The 20,651-nt window shown below is 34.0% G+C and overlaps 1 long non-coding RNA gene across 2 annotated transcripts in view; it reads right to left on the bottom strand.

The window, feature by feature from the left end:
• The window catches only part of LOC121419319, a 28,528-nt gene extending 24,905 nt beyond the window's left edge, over window positions 1-3,623 (bottom strand). The window contains exon 1 of one of the 2 annotated variants that reach the window (XR_005970579.1): window positions 3,013-3,623. This is a non-coding gene — a long non-coding RNA (uncharacterized LOC121419319). The remainder of the gene's footprint in view (window positions 1-3,012) is intronic. The other variant, XR_005970578.1, reaches the window with a different exon arrangement.
• Window positions 3,624-20,651: the final 17,028 nt, after the last annotated feature.

Raw genomic sequence — 20,651 nt, 5'->3', positions numbered from 1 at the left:
TTCATCACGTAAGACCTGATCATGTGTTATTCAAAATGAATTCATCCGAATAATAAAGCAAGCTTCTAAATTAAAAGTAGAACTACATTTCATTTTCTCGGGCCTTTGAGATCTTATAAGCATAGTTGTTTTTGACGGTTAATACATTCAGTCATTTTTTTCCGTATCCAATATTTATTCTTACATAAACATTTAATATCGAAGTTCAAATAAATATCGCAAACTTTGCATAAGTCAACATGCCGACATAATAAATTTATCTCATTGGTGTTTCCCGTTAAAATAGCATGCAAATGTCAACATTTTTTTGTTTAAATATAAGTCCATTTCTCCCAAATGGAGCCCACATTTAAATAATTATTATGGCAAGATTTTATTCAAATACCGATTTAAAAAAAATTACACTCTAGATATCCAGGCGTTAACATGTTTTTCTTTTGATATAATTTTAAAATGTCGTATTTCTAACTCTATAGTAAATGAAAATTTTCGTATGTTTTTATATTAAATGCAGTCTTTGGTTCGTCTCTTAACTTAAATCAAAGAAACGTATGAAAACAAAAAGATAACGGTCTGATGCATTGTTTCAGGAAATGTTGAAAATGTTTATTTTTTGTAGTTAACTTCAAACGGAATCATTTACTTCGTTGAGCTAATTATCATATCATCAATATGTATTATAATGTTTGTTTTAACAGAATGAATTTTACTGTATAGGTCTAATTGGGCATGGATGTAAGAATAATTTCGTTATGTTCATTTCACATTTCAATTTTTATGACGATATGCAAGAGACTTGGAGGCTAAAAAAATACAAGTTATATTAAATTCAGTAACCAAAATATTGCATTGAATTTATATAATTCGCGTATATTTCGAACAAAATGTGTACTATGCCAATAACGAGAAAATAAATTCATATTCTTTGTGCTTAACGTATCGATCATGCTTAATAATAGAGTTTCCAATGTATTTATATATTAATTTGTAAAGATATTATATTTTTATTTGATATATATTTTATTTTGTATATGAATTGAAGTTGTTAGCATATAAAAAATTCTTAATAAAAAAAAATGCAAATTTTGATAACAGAGGCATAATAAGTCAGATTCTGAATATGTTTATGAATTTCATCTCTTTATGTAATATAAAACTAATCAAATCGGAGGTAATTATATTTTCGTTGATTTAATTCTGAACATGATTCTTTCTGTATTTTATTTGGACACATTCGATAAAATTTTATTTTCAAGTCGCGTCGCGTCATCTTTCCGCTTTCCGCCGATGTTATACAAGTCAGATACACGACTGACAGAATATAACACTTCGAGATTTGAATCTAATATCTCTGCTTTCTATCTTTTTTCTTTCTTGTTACTATCCCAACTAGACCAAAAGCGATCGATTTTGCGATCAGTCAGTCGATTGCAGCCCCCAGGCCTGAGTCTTGTTGGGTAAGATGTTTCAAGAGAAGAAATTCAGTAGCACGATAAAAATAAGGACATGAAGAAGGTTCTCCAATTTTTGGAGTGGGCGCCATTTTGAAGATCGTGCTGTGCAGACGGAAAAACCACGAAACTTTGCCGGTTTCATTCTATGTCAATCAATACTAAGCGACCTTGGTGAAATCTGCTACCATTTCATTTCATCAATAAAAAAAATGATCATCTTCACTTTCTCTCAAAGGCGCCTATAAGCATCTTTCTCCGACATGCCTTTATCAACCCCTTTCTCTCTCTTCCTCTGAGTGCGAAGGAGGTTGAGAGGGAAAGTGAGAAAGTCTCACAATTCCCTGGTTATAATTATGAATACAAAAGCATATTATGATCGCAACACACGATTTTAAGATGACCTACTTTTGGGGACTTGTAGACAAAGAAAAAATATTTGCGACCCGGCAAACTTATTCTTGTCAGAAAGATCACTTCATAATTCTTCCTCTGCTTTACGGGTACCTTGTTCATCCGTTCTCTGGAGAGAAGGTGGATTAGTTCTCCCTTTTTTAGCTCACCAGACGATATGAAAGTCAGCGACAGACCGCCACCAAGCAACCGACAGGGGAAACAGTTTGAATTCGGTCCAAAAACCAAAAAGGATTGAAGCTTGCTTATTTTTCAACAGGCTTCAGTGCTTCGTAAAAGGAGAATTTCGTGGACGATTTCAGCTCAATGGATCCTATTTAGCCTTAAAAAACACTTTGGATGGGCTGTTGACTTTGCAGATAGTCAATGAACATGATTTCCACTTTTATGGAAAATACTGCAGCCGACCTGATAATCTATTGATGATAGAACAGAATATATTTCAGATGAAGATAAAATACAAAACAACAACAACAACAACAACAATCATGGCTGTATGCAGCTTGATGTTGTAATTCTGACAAATATTTTGCCTTCTTCTCATTTTACATCGGAGACTATAGTATACAGGTGAACATTCCTAATATTTTTGTATGAGCTTCTGAAAGCCAGTGTATAGTGTTGATCAGTTAATGAAGTAACAAAAAAAAAACCTAGACCCGCAATACAACTATTTTCACCAAATTACTTTCAGGAATTATGGCGCGCCCTTTTTCCTCCTCGACTCTAATTTCGTCTCCCTTTTTCCCGCCAATACGTTCATTGTCATTCTAGCTGGTCGTCTGCTATGTCGTCGTATGGTCACGTATATCGGATGTAGGTCCGTCTCGCTCAAGTCTCTCTCTGTTCCGACCCCAAACCATATCACACTCGATGCTTTTACTATAGGGGATTCTCTCACATGGATCCCACGTCTCATCTTCCTGCTTCCCTTCCCTTTTCTGGCTCCCCTCATCTCATACCCTGCCCCAAATATCCGTGAACGTTCCTTTCAAAAGTTTCTGAAGATCAAAATGGCCACTGTTATCGATAATACTGAATGTCTGAAGGATTCAAACCTGACCGGTGGTAAGAATTTTAGGCAAGATTTGTCGGTACGACAGAAATGTAGAAGCAGTGTTTTATAAGAAATGAATGCAAGACTTACCGGTTTATGATATGGTCACTGATAGCAAATGGAGCATGTGGAACTGGTGACAGAACAGCAGTGTAATGGCGATTTTCAACCTTCCTTTTTCTCTTTTCTTTACCGATTCTTTTTTCTCTCTCCACTTCGGTTATAAATTCGTCTGACAGCCTCCAAAAGGAGATGTAGAGAGAAGCAAAGGATTGTGTACAGAGTCGCTATGCATACAGTCAACTACGTTGTTCTGTTTGCTCTTACCTACGACAAGTCTACCAGACAAGTTTGTCCTCCCTCCATCCATTTTCATCCTCACATTATTTCTTTCAAAATATTCAAAAGTGAAAGAAGACATGACAATGATATAATGTCCATCTCATGCCAATGTATCTGGCCTGAACTACAAGGACAGCACCTCTCTTTCGCGAAATTGACTTGCCTTTATGGATGACGAAAAATGAGCGAATGTTACGAAAGTTTTTGGCGGTCATATTTTAGGCTGAAACCCAAACCGGCCATTTTCTCTGGTTCTATTTGTCAGCAAACCATTGCGCCATTACGTTTCCTTTCAAGAAGCACGGCAAACCATCATACAAGGTTTGCTCCTGTTAGCTTATAGCCCAAACCCCTTTCTCTATCTCTCACCCTTTCTCTTTCTCTCTTCACCGAATATTCGTTTGCTTAATTTTTCCCAGTTTATCTGGAACAAACATCCAAAACCATTCAATTACTCGACCCCAATTATTACAAGAGCAACAGTCTGCCATCTTGTAAGAAATGGATGACAAATATTCAAGGAGACCAACCAATAGAAAAAAATAAGCAATTTCACTCATTTAGCATTATTTACGCAAATTATTTCATTTTTACAAAATAAGGTACATAAATACACAATAATTAGGTTACATAGGTTTTGCCATAATCATGATAATGTACAAAATGTAAGTTGTCTGATTAAATTAATCTCATAATTTAACCAGGATATCTCACAATTAGATCTTGACTATCATGACTTTAAAATGAATGAAAAAATATTTTAGCTTACCAAAGAAACATGTATGCCTGCGATTCGTGAATCACTGATGATAAATGTTCAAATGGATGACCAAAGAGACACATTTCATCTAAGTAGGCAGAAGTTGTTTGTTGCCATGATAATAACAAAAAAATAAATTATTTTTCTTGCAATGCAAACTCAAATTTGAACAAATAGATATAAAGAACTTTCCTCGATATATATTTGTCTTTTTTAATCCTGGAATGATTTATTCTTATATGGAGCAAATATTATATAGTAATAAGTTTATCTTTTAAATATCGAAGTCAAATTGATGATAATGTGAAGACTTTTAAATAATACATCATTTATAATATTCAATATTCTTGAAGCATTCCAAATGATCATTTTCCAAATAACTTTACAAAGAACAACATTTTTAAAAAAGTTTGACGACTAAGGAAAAAAAAAACAGGAGAAAAAAGGAGTAAAATTCTGATTATTTCAAAATCTATCTTAAAAGTTGAATTACTTTTTAATTTAAGAAGGTAAAAATTTGTGCTCGCTCGTTTCGTTTGCACGCATCTTTTTAGAACGTTTGCTCCAACTGCCGTAAAGATACTTCCCTATAATACGTCATGATTTTTTTTCAGTTAATCATTATAGAATAATAACGTTAACTAGAACATTTCATAAAATATTTGATGTGCAACCATTACACAAACTAACGACCACACTATATCGAAAATAAAAAAAAGTGGAGCATTTAATTACGTTTCCGTGGTTGTATTTAAGATCAACCACATTGATATCATTCAAAGTGCAAGGGGTTATGATATACCCATGGACTAGATAATTATTCTTCTTTTATGCTCATTCGTAGCTAAATGTATAAGTGAACATTCACTCAAGCAGTTTACATTGATGTTGGGTTACATACTGTAGGTATACATACACAACAATTGCTTGAAACTTTATCCAATTCTGGGTAGTTTTAAACCAATGATGTGTGCTTTGTGTGAAAAATACACAGTATTGGTTGAAAACTACCTAGAGTTGGATACATTTTAACAAACTGTTTTGTGGACAGTATGTTGCCCAACGTTTTTAAGAGTGTATGAAGCAATTGTTTTGGGGCTTCAACATTAATTGTTTATGATTGAATTACATGGTAATGAATCGAATTAAGGGATTTTTTTCAAATTTGTAGTTAGTCTGTATTTTTCCTATCAATTTCACTATTATCTGTCAATATTTTCTTAATTTCTGTGTCTTCTATTTCATCTATATTTGGCAATAAATCAACCTGGGTCTCAAAGCTCATTTTGATCATGCTTTATGAATCAAGAATATTTTCACACAACTCTTCTCCGGTTGAAATAATTTTCTGATAGCTTTTTCATTTATAATTTTCCATTGGTTTGACATTCATTACTTTCACCATACTTCTTTCACCACCAGACCCTTCGCTCACTTCTCTCTCTACCCTGTATACTACACAATGCACCACTTTTTTTGTATTATTCACACCCAACCTCGAAATGAATGTTATTTGTCATTCAAACTCAGTTCCTCTATTCTCTTTCTTCCCACTCCATGTCTATCTCCCTCTCCCTGCCTCTGTCTTCTTACTTTAAAATAAAAAGCAGTAAAAGCCTGATTCTTTTCATACCGTAGCCTGCTTGATATGCATCGCCCAAGCTGCCCGGTCCGTAATGTAAATTTGCTCAGTTCTACCAGGCTTGATAGCAGCCACCACGTTAAAGTGCCACTCAGAAACATTTCACAAGGAAATGAGACAAGGTCTGGTCTTACAAAGGACCTTCAGAACCAACCTTCTTTATTCCGTTTCTTTCCCTCTCATCAAACTCCCACCTGACAAGAAAGTTCAACTCACCTATTCATCAGTGCACCTCCCTAAAAAAGAGAAGATCCCTGATTTTCAAGTTCAGCGTCGATAAAAAGGAAAATGGTTCGAGTGACAAGGAGGGGGGGGGGGGGTAGCTAGATTTGAAGGTCATATGTCAGAGTGCTACTTTAAAAAAGCGAGTCTATGGTCTTTGAATCCGGTTGCAGGCATGTCATTCAAGGCATAACACAATTAGCGTAGCAAGGGGAGTAAACATAGAACATGAATGAATATTATATAAATGTGTGTTATTATTGCACGGAGATAACCAGTGAAAATATTGCCGTCTTCTCTACGACAATGTTCGAATAAAAGGACATCAAATTATGATGCTATGCGAGAGGAGTAAATCAACTATTATATCTGCATGAAATGAGTGATATAATTTGAATGCGATTTTCTGAAATTAAATTCGTTTTAAGATTTATTATGTCAGTTAGTACATTCTAAATAATGAAGTGCTAATTTAGCACTTAATGTCCTTGTATATAGTGACTGCACTTTGAGCGCTGATTTAGTAGTTCAAATTTGAATGACTAAATCAGCACTCAAAGTGCAGTCACTATACAAGGACACTAAGCGTTAAATTAGCACTTCATTTTTAGAGTGCATGGATATAATGATCACTTCTTAATTTTCAACATAGTTTGGAACAAATTCTTTTCATTTCAATCTCTATATCACTAACCTTTACCTGAAGATAAAGTGAAATTATCTGTTATCTGTAATGGATGGGAGCGCAAAACCCTTTGAATACAAAAATATTACTCTGTTTTTCTCTTTTGGCGGTCTCGCACCCCTCAAAGTGCCGACCAGGGGAGCGTTTCATCAATATTTTCATCCGACAAGTTGTCAGATCTGACATCTTTCCATGATTTTGATTGGCTGAGAGGCACTGTTACAATGGTAACTGTCGGATAGAATATGACTTGTATAAAACGTACACAAGTCCTTTCATGAAACGCCCCCAGGGCTCCGTAACTTAAAAGACAAGTCCACCCCAACAAAAACTTGATTTGAATAAAAAGAGAAAAAATCAACAAGAATATAACACTGAAAATTTCATCAAAATCGGACGTAAAATAAGAAAGTTATGACATTTTAAAATTTCGCCTCATTTCACAAAACAGTTATATGCACATCTCGGTAGGTATGCAAATGAGGGAACTGATGACATCACTCACTCACTATTTATTTTGTATTTTATTATATGAAATATGAAATGTTTTGATTTTCTCGTTATTGTAATGAGATATTAAGTTTCATTCCTCCCTGAACACCTGGAATTCCATTATTTTAACATTTTGTGCTTCAGGCAAGGGGGTCCTAATCATCAAATTCGTAAAAATTGAAATATTGTATAATTCAAACAATACAAAACAAAAGAAATAGTGAGTGACTGACATCATCGACTCTCTGATTTGGATGTAACTGGCTCGTTCATATAACTATTTTGTTAAAAAATAAGCGAAACGTTGAAATGTCATAACTTTCTTATTTTACATCCGATTTTGATGAAATTTTCAGCATTGTGCTTGTCTGATTTTTCTCTATTGATTCAAATCAACATTTTTTGAGGTGGAATTGACCTTTAAAGGTTTGCAATCAATCGCTAAATACAAATGACCAATCAAGATTATTGTTGCATGCGCATTTTGTTTTAAACACTGACCGGGAACCAATCGGTGCGGTTCTTTTATATTCGCAATTCATCGCAAACCTTTGTTTTACGAGACCCGGTGATTTTATTCAAACTCTAGTATTATAAATCATAAATAGATTGACTGTCAAGCATTTTAGTTACTGCTTTAAATTGTTATTTTCGGTTACTTGATATGACAAATTCCTTCTTCGTAAGACTATTTTATCTCCAGACGAGCTGTTTTGGTTATTCATTCATATGTAGTTCATGGGGGGGTCCAAGAAAAAAATCCCTTCGAAAGTCATTGGCGTTTTTATCGTTCTATCACAATCTCCGATTATCTATCGGCTTGATTGTAAAGCGGTTACCATGACAACGGCCTCCAATGATGGAAGATGAGCTAGACATCTTCTATTTTATTCGATGGGTAAACATTCTAGGTCTGATAGAACGTTGGCCCGCTCACCATTGTAATGAGCCATTTTACTCCTCACATTCTTTTACATTATAATGAATACCAAGAACTATGAGGAAGACGATATCATACTGGAAGAAGTATAATCATCCGATATGCAGTATATCAATGATATGTTTTGTCCTAAAAGGTCATTCGTGCATTTGCTTTTATTTTTCAAATATCAGTCAAAGGTCAATGGATTTGAAAAATTCTTATTCTAGACAAATATATTTATCAGAATCTATGTGTAGTCACATATAATGCGTATATGGCAGATGTAATCTCTCTGAATAGTTAACATGTTGGAGCATAGTTAACCTTTAATACCCTAATTTTTGCTAATATGGCAATTTTCTATGATACAATGTTGTGATATATTACTGCTGGACGAATAATGTGGGTTTTTATTTATTTGTTGTTATTGTAACAAGTTGTTTCCTGTAAATATTTGCAATTCGACATTTACCTCATTGACAGTACTTTTAAGCCATGTTTAATTCAATCCAATTGAATTGAAGTGTCATAATAATAGAGAAACGATGCACATGTATTATAATATTTATGTACAATCGTGTCACTTCCCAGAATATAATAAGCGGATTAATTAATTGATTTTTTACATGTGTTTTTCCATATCTCATGGACTTTTTTAATTCGCCTTCTTGTAATCCTTCCATGGTCACACGTTCGTCTTTATTCATACATCCATCTCTTATCCCATGCCTCCCATCACGTCCATCTCCAAATCCCTTTCCTTCCCGCCTCGCTCCTCCCAACAACCCATCCGAGACTTCCCCCAAACACTTCTCGTTTCCGGCTTCTCGTGCCCCGCGAGACGAGACAATGGCCCTACCAACCTGGGTGACCTCGCCAAAGTTACCATCCCAGCTTCCGGTTTAATCCTCGTAGGATCTATGTACGTTCCAGGATCATCCTTCATAATGATTATCATAATTATTCAACTTTTCATCCTATTAACTCATGCAAAGAGGGCGTCTGTACATGATAATGCGGCAGTAATATAAGCTGATTCAAAATTACACGGTCATGCCTGCATGCTTTTTAACGAAAACACGGGCACAATATCTTCCTTGCGGGTCTTTTGCCCTACTTTTTAACCAAACATTTCTTTCTCTCAAGTTTTAACTCATGTGATTGATTTATACGAAAAATACATCAAATTGTTCATTATTACATTAATATGTATTCCTATATTTGACTGATTTGTTTGCCAAGTCAAAATCTGAGTAAGCAATCATAATGGATACTTTATCAAAAATAAATTTATATAGTGATAGTATAGATTTATCCAAATTAATGGCTGATATATAGTTAAATATTAGTTTTACCTCTTTATAGGCCTAAGCATTCAATTCATATCCAAACAAGTTCGAGATGTCTGCCTTTTCTACTTGGCTTCTTTTTAGGTATAAAAGGAATGTTCTACCTGTAATAGTTTGGAGTAAGGGTAAAATTGTTTTATGTAATTACTTTCTAATGTACTATAATGTAAGGGCCAATATCTTACAAGCTTCGGCTTTTTTGTTGGTCCTAACCATTTTGTTATTATATTACGATTTGTGATCGATTTAACATTTGATAGTGGTTGAATAAAATGAATGAATGGATAAATAAAGTTTGTTTGCAGATTTGGCCCGATTGAGTCACTTTCTTTTAAAACATCAATGTCAAATTTTAATGTCCTTTCTGAAAATTTCATGCATTTATTGTAGGTTTAAGATTTATCCGAGTGTTATTGGGTCTACTTTATTTCTTAGAATATGTTTTGAAGTACGTGGTATTATTGTCTTTCAATCGCACTCTCCGCTTCTGACCGTCTGTCTGTCTGTCTGTTTGTCTGCCTTTGTTTCTGTCTCCTTCTCTGCTCATCTCCTCAATTCTTTTATGACGTCAAATATCACAGAGTGCATCCCTGAATTATTGGTCACCAGGTCAATTCGCTTTGATTGTATACAGTAATGATGATAATACGTATTTTGACCACCATTTAAGCTAATCCACTTAAAATAGAAAGAAGTATTTAAAGAACTTTCCCTCGTTTCCAGTACGATTGTCCATTTTCTGAAAAACGAGACGGCTGTAAACACAAACATAATAAACAAATAATAAGAATGAACACTCTACAGAGGGTTGTTTGTCGATTTAACCATCGAGGCTCCAAGATTCGAACCAAGGTTTAGTGTCAAGGTAAAGGGTTCTTGACCTAAGGACGTGGTTTGGTTTCTTAAGACAAACAAGCTTAAAGAATAAACTTGTTGAAGTTGACCAGTCTTGCCACGGTTAATATAGACAATGCACTGACCATGAATGGTTGTTGTATGCTAACGATCACGTGACAGAAGAGCGCAGACGATCCAAATATGTAAACATATTAATCGCGCCAAGAACAATATGACGTCACTACCTCGGAAGGTCATCGACATTTTGTATCATCGAAGGTAGATCTGAAGTCATTCCAAGTTGCTATGTGTTTAAAGTCAACCATGTTATTCTAAAGGTCAATAACTTACATGACTCTTTTGTTTAGGGATTTTCCACGATGCTTAATGATATTAATGAGCTTTCTAAGAAAACGTTCCCATACAGGAAACAAGTTTTTTTTATATACATATACTTGATGTGGGGTAACTTAATGGCTTGGTATGTGGCTTTTATTGGTCTTTTTCATTTTGTCTTTTGTGTAGACAATCTCCATCCGAAGAAGGTGCATCTCTAATAATCTTGTGATTTTAGCTCGAAACCCTAAACATACGATATAAATAGTTTGTTCTAATGTTTTAATTACTGTAATAAGATTATCATTCTGATGCACTCCTTATTTTCCTTGGATAATGATCTACAATTAAAAAGGGAGCAAAGCGATCGAGAAAGAGCTTTCTCCATGTATGTGGGAATGCGATTCACAATAGAAAATGTATATAAATATATTGTTCATTCACATAGTGAAATCTTTGAATATAAAGATTCACTCGTGAATATACACTTTTAGAAAATCTATCCTTAAAATAAAAGAAGTTCCTGCAGCAGAGTCTCGAGAACACCTGTAATCTTACCAGATTGCGTAATGTTACAGGAAATTGTATTTGGTGTATGGAATGTTACAAATTTCCTTAGATAAAACACCATTTTCCTCTTTTTAAACAGACCTTTTCTGTTAAATTTCAGAAAAATTCCTGTTTTATGAATTTACAGAATGATTCTGTAATTGCTTTCTGCAAAATCTTCTCCTTTTTTTCTGTAAAATCCAAGTTTTTTAATAGTGTAGAGGTCGCAATGTTAGATTTCATTAATTCAAGAATTTGAAGATCATTTCTCGTTGTGATTTATATGCACAGTAAACACAATCTGAGATAGTACGTTCAGGATATTGCATTCTTCCCAACAGGTTGGATATAATTTATATTCAAAATATGATATACTTATTACGTTATGAGATAACCATTTTGCTAAAGTGTGAGGCTTGCATACATTTGTGTTGTAAGTATTTTAGATCAATATTCAATAAAACAAAATCGTTAAAATTAAATGAAAGCCATGTCTCCTTTCACGGGCCAACATTTAAGTAAAAGTTAGCGTCCTATCCATCCTTTCATAAATTATCATCCCTAATTGTGTTAAATATTACAAGATATATCTGCATGTTCTTTTTCTCTTTAAGACTGTATCTGGGAAAATAACCTCGACATCGACATTCTAAGAACTTCATCACCACTTGATGATGAAGGTTTTTTTTTTATCTTATTCTTTAAGTAAACTGATCATTGGAATTGGTAGATCTTTTCGAAAATGCCTTTTGTGAATTTTCTATTTATCGCTTAATTCACCCTGGTCCCTTTTCGATTTACAGTTCCATCCCAACCTGTCTTATTTCGAGTTTATCATTGCGAATGACATTACTGTAAGATTCGTGTAAGAATCCACTAAAGATGTTAAAGAGGAAAAATAAATCCAAAATGGCGGCTTAGCAACGGGCGATGGTGATATCTATGCGGCCTTCGAACCCGTATTGCATGCCATTATGGGGAGTTTGGTTAATATTTAACTTAGAGCGGGTAAAGAGAGAAGCGTACACCCCTCAATGACTAACATGGTATAGGATATATTAATCTTTGTCAGACTCTATACAGTGACTATGCAAATTATGATGGAAGAGGGATATGGACAGATATTAAGGGGAAAGAAGCGGGAATAGGCATGCTATCAAAACCGTTCCTGTCATATGGACTGTATTGGGCAGTTTAGTCGACCGAAACTGTGAAAAGAGCACATTCCATTTAGAAATATCACATTAACAGTACTGTTTGCCACGTTAATAATGATTATTTAGTATATAATCAATATTACAGGTGTTTTAAGTCGTACTGATAAAATTCTTAAAAAAAAACTGGCTCTGATTAATTGCCTGGTTTATAACATCCATGCAATTATAACTTAGACAATTTCTATAACATTTTGGCTACTCGCTTTACAGAAATGTAGAATAAATAAATAGATATGAATCTAAACAATCTAGATTATATTTGAGAGAAATATACAAAATCAACCTAAAACAGCTGCTATTAAAGTTGCAAAGGTGCATTATAAACAATTCAAGTTTAACTTGAATTAAATTACCCCCCAAATAATAAATTAGTAGAAAAAATATCAATGTTTCCATTCAGGTTTTATTTTGTTTGATAAAGTATGTAAGGTAATCATAAAATTTATTCTCTGACCACCTCTGTAATCATGACATTTCAATATCCTTCAGATGTTGTACGGTATATAATATTAAAAGGGCGGGGTAAAGCGACGTGTCTGCTTAAAAAAGAACCTTAACTGGACACGAAATGCCATGTCTAAAGGAATTGCGTGTCATGCAGGTATTAAATCGATCCCTATAAGCATAATAGAAAAAAGGGGGGTATTCATGAATTATGATTAGAAACTAAAAATCATGTCGATTTGAGGGAACCACCCCCTTGATGTCATTCCCTAGGGGTTGGTGTGCTGAGAGGAGTGCATGCTTGCTTTGAATAATACTACCGGAATCTTCACAAGACGACTGATGTCTTGTCACAATAAGAGACCCTTACATCAATCAAAATCTTTTTTTCTTTCCTAAGGTCGAAGAGGAATACAAATCTTATTCTCAATAAGAGAAGAGGGAATAGAATCATCTTGGTCTTCCCAAGACGATATTAGAAGCACAAACAAGATGGGATAGACTTAAACTTGAATAGATTGACCTTGGGAGGTTGGTGTGAAACTCGATTGTTTGGTCACGAGGTACCGAGCAGTCCCAAGAATAGTTTCCACTCGAACGTGTCTTCCCAACACTTCTACCTTAGTACATAACTAAAGAAACCTCCTTTAATACCTTGTAGAGGCATGACAGCCGTCAATGGAGTCTTTAAATTGAAATGGTGTTCTCGATTTAACAAGTTTTCGGACCGGTTTTTGTCCCGAACACGGCTGAGCTAACGCCTTCTATTGTGGAATGCAAGATGATAAAACAAGATTTGAAATCACGGCATCTATCATAATGCAATGACTATATGCAGCTTGTCAAAACAAATTATTCCTCAGCTAAGCAAACTTTACCTATGAATTAGAAAATGTTTGCTTCCAGAAATTAATAAATACATTTTATATAATTCGCTGATATGGAGAGATGATTTAAAACTTACCAGCCATTAGACTTTTGAGGCTGGAGATCTAAAAATCTTTAGTACAGCGGATTTTGTTTTCTTGTATATTATGGTCACGAAACCACTCGGAAATGCAATTACTAAATTTGTTACAATATCACTTTGACAATTGTAAAAGCGAAACACAGTCGGTAAGACCATTAGTAATAACATTTTTTCAGACATATTGAAACCACAGAATTTTCTAAAAGAAAGAAAGTAGAATTTATCTTTAACGTGAAAAAAGACCTCAAACATCTACCCCGACTCTTTGCACGTCAAAGATGCCAGAGATTGAATCATTATATTTCTTTCTCTTATTTCTTCACTAATATATATGCATGGAAAATAATATTTCGTGTAAATAATGTAAAATGTTAATAAAGTTCGAAGCCACGAAAAGTATTGCCTGGTCTTTGATCTATGCTCGAGTTTGATTGAAATACAGCCCAAGTGCTTTGTAATCCGACTATAATGCATAAAATGCACGAGAAGGTATTAAGTCGAGTTTGGAAAGGGAATAAATACGCTGATTTGTTTTTATCCTTTTGATCTCAGCCGCTTCCAAAGTGTTGTTCTTGCTACTTTAAATGTTTAATGTTTTATAATCACCAATTAAGTTTTACGATCAAGTTTAAGTTCTCAATCCTACAAAGACTGCGTCTGAGAATTCTATTCATCTTTTGGAAAAACAAAACCATCACTAGGAGCAAACAAAGAACGAATAGAATAGGTGATCAGTTAAAGCAGTGTAATCTTTAATACAGTCGGTTATTGTGCTTACCGTTTAAGCAAAGTTTCGTAGACTGGCTCTATTCACCACAGTAATCCAATACTTGACTACCACTGATCTTGTACTTTATGACCCCAAAATCCTTTTTTATAGTCTTTCATACACTTGAGACAAAACATCATCTAACATTCGATTTGTTCGATATTTTTAGTAACCCGTCTACCGTAAACAACAACCACTTAACATGTTAAATAACCATGATGTTTGCTTTTGTTTATCATTGTTTCATGTCACTGTTAAAAACAATAAAAATCAGGATTAAATACACTGTTTTCTCACAGAATGTGATGCTCAAAAGAAACGAACTTAGTCACTTGAAATCTTTTGAATTAGACCAAATGACTCCGCATCTACTGGCCTGGTATAATCCATTAATCCAGGATCAAAAGAAAAGTTGTGCTCGTTCGCAAGGCATAACTCCTCCTCATTATCGGGACCCTCGTAAATATCAAAACTATATGTCCTCGTGTTAATTACTAAGAAAATATCTGCCTTTGAATATCAGTTAGCTGAAAAGTAAGATATCACAGCCATGATTAAGCTCTAAACAAGTGGAGTTAGATTTTTTGCCAGATTTGGGGTAAAAAATAGATATGTAGGCTATTGTAGGTATATAAGTGATAAGTGATATAAATGATCGAATTTCATACAGCAATGTGTGGTGTATATAAAACCTACAAAGTATTTTGTGTTTCTTTTAACCCATCAAACATAATTTATTCCCCTTCTAACCCAATATTTGGTAATCAGTCTTTATGGTTTATATAAGTTTATAACCGTCAAAAATTGGTTAATCATTCGTTATTACTGATTGATTTAGCCAACTGTTTGATTTGGTTAACTTGGCTCCTGAATGAGTTCATTGCGAGCACAACGATGTGACAAGCAAGAACAGGGTTGATATTATTACGTAATATTAACCAATAATGCTCTACCCAATGAATTTGATATGATAGCAGTTTCAATAATGTATCCGTTTTTTCCATAGAAGCTACCATTATAGAAGTGATAATAATAATTATGAGCTCCAGACAAGACCTACATTTTAGTTCGCTCGCTGAGCCCGCTCAGGTAATGTTTAATGGAGATAATTTAAGTAGTGTGATACCGATTGTCATATACTATTTATCCAGCAAGATGTCTGACTGCCCCCAGCATACGTTGAATACACCCCCCCCCCAAAAAAAAGAGAAGAAAATGAATAAATGAAATAAATATATCGTTTGAATCTTGTTTTCGAACGAAAATATTCCTGTGCGTTACTCACTTTGTATATTAGTACACAAGGTGTCTGTTGCATCCAGAGTTTTCAATGTGTTATTATCAGTGGCATAGCTTGGTTTGCCAGAGTTTTTTTTTGGCAAAAGATTTATGCAACAGGCCCATGTTACAGGATGACGTGACACAACAGGAGGGTTTTGTATTTATTAATTTTAATCATGACCACACTGCTCCTTAAAGCCTTTAACCTTTATGTTTTGTATTTATTTTTTAGTTTTTAGTTTTCGTTATTACCGTGTATCGAATGCCGGGATAAGATTCTGAATTATTTTCGAATTATTTATATTAATAGGATCATTGGGAAATTTGAAGATAACATGAAGACTTTTTGTTAAGAGCGTGCACACTGTAAGAAACAATGTGAATATTTTACTTCAACCAGTATGCCACATTTGATGACATTAAGGTGCAATACGCATCATACATTTTTACACTATATTGCTTTTCAGTGGAAAGGTTCGAGATTTCTGGTGTGAAAAACAGTGAAAGATTAAAATTCAATAAAATATTCAAAATTACTTAAAGTGAATGTAGTGACAGGATACCTTGCAGTGTGACGTCCATTCATGTTTTATTTCCCAACACAGCTCTCTATTTATTGGCAGTACTCAAGTGATGTACGCCTCCTCATAGTCGTCTCCCTTATTCATTTTTAGCTCACTAATTCCACTAATTATTGGACCTTTGTACACTAGCAAACATCACTTAGGTGCGAGGAAATCTTAAACTACCCCATCGAAAAGAGCAAACACCGCCCTGATTTTCTATAGTAATACTGATATACAAGGCCTGGTGTGTAGGCTTATGCATAAAGAATTTGAATCAGTTTCAGAAACATTGAACAAAAATCACATAACATTGGGGGAGGAACATGCCTGTATGTTGGGTAAAAATATTAAGCAAGAATAATTTTCTAGTGGGAATTTTTCACACATTGGGTAGAATGTACACATCATTTGGCGTTATGTTTATAATGAGCCAAATTATTTCTTTATCCAATATTGAAAACTCCTTTTTTAACATAAATGCGAAGTTTCTCATTAAGTTAATTTTAACCGTGTAATAACCTTCTAATAAATACAGACATTTTTTTTATTTGTCTGTTTATTGATGAAACTTTACTCAATGTGACACAAAAAGAGTAAAACAATACTCCGAGGGCTCTATATAACATTCAATATGGTGCAAAACGTACGCCATTGATTTATTCGGATCTAAATTAAGACAATAAATAGTCCCCATTTTAAAACTAAACTTCCAAGGCTGTATATGAAGCCAAGAAAAAAGCTTATAACAGGAACGATTAAACCTCTACAACTATTCCAAGACGTTGACAAAATTAATTTGCTGTGACAATTTTTTTTGTGTGAGCATTTTAGGATCAAAAATATTTATCATTTTATGAATGTGTAGCCAGTTCTCTGACTTTCAGTTCAGTAAAAAGTAAAACATATGATGCCTAAGTAAAAAAAAAAACTATGATTCCTAAAACTAAGTAAAGTAAAGTAATTTTTTCAAGACTGTCAAATTAGAAATTTTAATACAGGTTACAATACATATCAATAATCAATCAATGATATTTCGCCTTGACTTTCTTATTTTTTATACTATTGAACCTAACATTGACTGAAAAGTATAGGAGACAGCCAAATCATTAAGTTATTATGTTAGTATTATAACAGATTTATTCTACGATCGGCATTTCTTTTCTAATTTTAGTCCTATATTACATAATGATCACCATGAAGTTAATAGGGCTACGGTTATAGTGGTTTATGGGCACTCTTTCTTTAATCTATTCGATAAACATAAATAAGGCTTTCTTTTGGGGGGTTCGATTCCCGTGTTGTTTTCAAACATCAGAAAAAAAGGAATGAAGAAACGAGTCAATATTTACTCAATCTGAGCTTCAACAAAAAGAAAGAGGGAGGGGGTGCAGGGGGTTATGACATGATCGTGGCGTATCTGTAGGGGGTCAAGGTGGTATACATCGCTCGCCCCCTTTTCAGAGGCGCACAAAAGCTGGATAAAGGGAAATGGGAAGAATAATTATTAAGAAAAAGTGAAGACGAAATGTGAAAGTTGAATCTTATGAATCACTTAAGAAGCTACGGGTGTCTTAATTAAAAGAGGCAATGTCAACGCCAATCACCAAATTACCATTATGAACAAGATAAGGAGAATATTCCAAACTAACATCATACTACTTTTGATTTGGTATTTTTCTTTTAAAAGAATCATTCAGAAAATTGTGTTAATTTCCTTATCACATATAAAAGAACATTCTACTGTGATTTGGTGTGTAAATTATCATGTCACACATGTAATAAGCGATAGTAGATGTGAAAATTAAACCAGCGTGCCTTAATTCAAAATAATTAAATTGAAATCGAACTGGTATTCACTGAATATATACATATTTTGCTGACCCAAAGTGGATTTTAAATTGTGAGTTATTGCTAAAACATGTACGTTAACCCTATACCGAAATGCATTGACAGTTGTGTGACGCCATCTGACGGGTAGAATGGTATGCATGAAATCCTTTTCCAACGGCACAGACATGACAGAGGTAACTGAAATGTCTAATTCATTATTAATGCTTAATTTCAATTATTTCGATGCCAATTTTTGGTTGGCAAAGAACACTGAAATATGATGGTCGGGAGGGGGGGGGTGTCCTAGCAACCACTATTTCAGAAACGAGACAACATAAATTGTATGCATATTACCCAACTTATTTCAGATAAATTGTGCTCACTCTAAACTATTGGGTAAAAGTGCCCCATGAGGGTAATTATGTGTCCAACCAACATTGGGCATTTCTTTTGAGCATTCTTATTTATCAAGTGTAATTAAAATTTTACCCATTCTAAAGTAATTGTTTGTTTTTTTTTACTTTATTGGACAATATGCTTCCCGCATTGGGTAAAATACAGGCCCAATTGGTTTGAAACGGATTACCCTCGTGGTGGTAAAAATTTTACCCAATATTTTTTACATGGTGTCTCTCAATGGTCTTCGCTTTACACTATATTTACGTGTTTGTTTTTCTGTGTTGGTTGACTTTTGTTATCTTTATTTTAAGATTATTAATAAATGTATTTAGATTTTGGTTGGTTTAGCAAGTTTGCTCCTAACAGGCTGCTTGGAATGCTATGAATCCAGTGACCGGGTAATATTGTGAAGCGCTTTGAACAGCCGTAGATTGATAAAGCGCTATATAAATGTCAATTATTATTATTATTTGATGCATGTTTTTCTTGTTATTACAAACCACCTCGCATCAGTGAAACTATTAGATTTAAAAAAAAGTTAATGAAACATCAATGAAATATTGCTTTAATTCAAATTTCATTTTTTTTTTATTTCAGGCAACATTATTGATCACATATCAATTGTCAATCAATGAACAGAAATTATATTCTTTGTTAATTTAAATCAATATTGTTAAATTCTTTGTTAGCGGTAATTCACAATTATTAGGGGCATAAATAACGTGAAAAGAATTTATTTCAAACTTGTTGAATGCATTTTATAATAAACGAATGGATTTACAAAACCTTTCAGAAACATTTCTTTACACCTTTCATTTCTAGGACCACGCCTATAGGCGTCGCGACTCTTAGAACAAAATTCTTCTTCTTCTTTTACTTTGGTTTCAATGACAATTATATGTTACTACCAAATAATAAGTTGGTAAATCGAATTGCAGGCACTGATGTCAGTATTTAAACTCTACAGTGTAAGGTCCAGCGAGTCAGAATACATAGACGTCATGATCATTATATATTTATGGCAGTGTGATGTTCACGACTCGATATTGCGTATTATCATTCCATTTAATTATTTTGCATTATGACGTAAAAACAGTCGTTATATCCGTTCTATAGCTGACGTGATAGTTTGGAAAGGGGTGTATTCAACAAAATAGAGTATTGAATAGATGACAACAAAACAAAAACGAAAATAAACGAGGGAGGGGACCCAAAAGCCCCCATTTTATCCATCAATTTTTCATTGTACTCATGAAGTAGTAACAGAGGTTAAGCCGTGTTGTTATTGCGGTGATACAAGTCAAAGTCGTGTTTTTTTTTTCAAAGACTCACGTATAAAAACCATCCATCAATTTACGTCTCATATTCCATGACTAACAATAGGAATTCAGTTCTTGCGAAGGAAAGCTCTCCAGTGGATCACAACTCTTACAGCATGTGATATCATGCCTCCGAAAAATACATTTTCCTCTCCGAAACTAAAAGCTTTTTTGTATTTTTCATGTTGCGTCTTCTATTCCAGCGTCCGATCTCACCTGTTAAGTATAGCAGTGCACCTGCCCTGCATGAGAGAAGACTGGTTTTCATGCGATGGATTGATTTCAGTTTCGACCCGATGACTGTATTTGAGACCTTCAAGACTCTTAGAATTCTAATAATTCATTTTGATATGACTTCGCAGTTGTGATAGCCGTTATTCAAGGTCATTAATCAGATAGCAATAACTCATTTATTACTATTGGAATAGTTTGATACATGCTTATATCATGTATATCAAGGAGTTAACTCCTTGCCTATATTGCTCATTGTAGTTTTGCTTATATGTAGGCCTATTTTGATGAGGGAAGTATCAAATCACCACACACCTTTCAGGCATACCGCAAAGATAAGTGTGTTTTGCAAGGATTCTTCATATTATTATTTCTGAAGTTATGAATACAACTAAAAATAAAGATGATGAGTGATCAACCTCACAATATTTTGATTTCAGATTTACATTGTTTTGATACACTGATGAAACAAGACAAAACTTATAATTCTCGAGATATACTATGCAATATTTTAGAGGGGTAAGAGTTAACAAGCGAGCGCAGTGAGCATGCTACTTATATAATTTT

This window comes from Lytechinus variegatus, chromosome 7 (assembly GCF_018143015.1).
Source record: "Lytechinus variegatus isolate NC3 chromosome 7, Lvar_3.0, whole genome shotgun sequence".
Taxonomy (NCBI): domain Eukaryota; kingdom Metazoa; phylum Echinodermata; class Echinoidea; order Temnopleuroida; family Toxopneustidae; genus Lytechinus; species Lytechinus variegatus.
The sequence above is the reverse complement of the archived record's forward strand: the minus strand, read 5'-3'. Positions and strand labels throughout refer to the sequence as shown.